Source organism: Pristiophorus japonicus, chromosome 27 (genome assembly GCF_044704955.1).
Source record: "Pristiophorus japonicus isolate sPriJap1 chromosome 27, sPriJap1.hap1, whole genome shotgun sequence".
Taxonomy (NCBI): Eukaryota; Metazoa; Chordata; class Chondrichthyes; family Pristiophoridae; genus Pristiophorus; species Pristiophorus japonicus.
The window spans coordinates 1,116,912-1,118,068 of NC_092003.1; positions in this window are offsets into that span (position 1 = coordinate 1,116,912).

A 1,157-nucleotide genomic window follows, 5' to 3' on the forward strand; every position below is an offset into this window, starting at 1 on the left:
CAGTGCGGCGCTCCCTCAGTACTGCCCCCTCCGACAGTGCGACACTCCCTCAGTACTGCCCCACCGATACTGTGGCGCTCCCTCAGCACTGCCCCTCCGACAGTGCGGTGCTCCCTCAGTACAGCCCCTCCGACAGTGTGGCACTCCCTCAGTACTGCCCCACCGACAGTGCGGCACTCCCTCAGTACTGCCCCTCCGACAGTGCGGCGCTCCCTCAGTACTGCCCCTCCGACAGTGCGGCGCTCCCTCAGTACTGCCCCTCCGACAGTGCAGCACTCCCTCAATACTGCCCCTCCGACAGTGCAGCACTCCCTCAGTACTGCCCCTCCGACAGTGCGGCGCTCCCTCAGTACAGCCCCTCCAACAGTGCGGCACTCCCTCAGTACTGCCCCTCCGACAGTGGCGCTCCCTCAGTACTGCCCCTCCGACAGTGCGGCGCTCCCTCAGTACTGCCCCTCCGACAGTGAGGCGCTCCCTCAGTACTGCCCCTCCGACAGTGCGGCGCTCCCTCAGTACAGCCCCTCTGACAGTGCGGCGCTCCCTCAGTACTGCCCCTCCGACAGTGAGGCGCTCCCTCAGTACTGCCCCTCCGACAGTGCGGGGCTCCCTCAGTACTGCCCCTCCGAGAGTGCGGTGCTCCCTCAGTACTGCCCCTCCGACAGTGCGGGGCTCCCTCAGTACTGCCCCTCCGACAGTGAGGCGCTCCCTCAGTACTGCCCCTCCGACAGTGCGGCGCTCCCTCAGTACTGCCCCTCCGACAGTGTGGAGCTCCCTCAGTACTGCCCCTCCGACAGTGCGGTGCTCCCTCAGTACTGCCCCTCCGAGAGTGCGGTGCTCCCTCAGTACTGCCCCTCCGACAGTGCGGGGCTCCCTCAGTACTGCCCCTCCGACAGTGAGGCGCTCCCTCAGTACTGCCCCTCCGACAGTGCGGGGCTCCCTCAGTACTGCCCCTCCGACAGTGCGGCGCTCCCTCAGTACTGCCCCTCCGACAGTGCGACACTCCCTCAGTACTGCCCCTCCGACAGTGCGGCGCTCCCTCAGTACTGCCCCTCCGACAGTGCGGCGCTCCCTCAGTATTGCACTGGAGTGTCAGACTTGATTTTTGTGCTCAAGTCCCTGGAGTGGGACTCGAACCCACGACCTTCTGATTCGGAGGC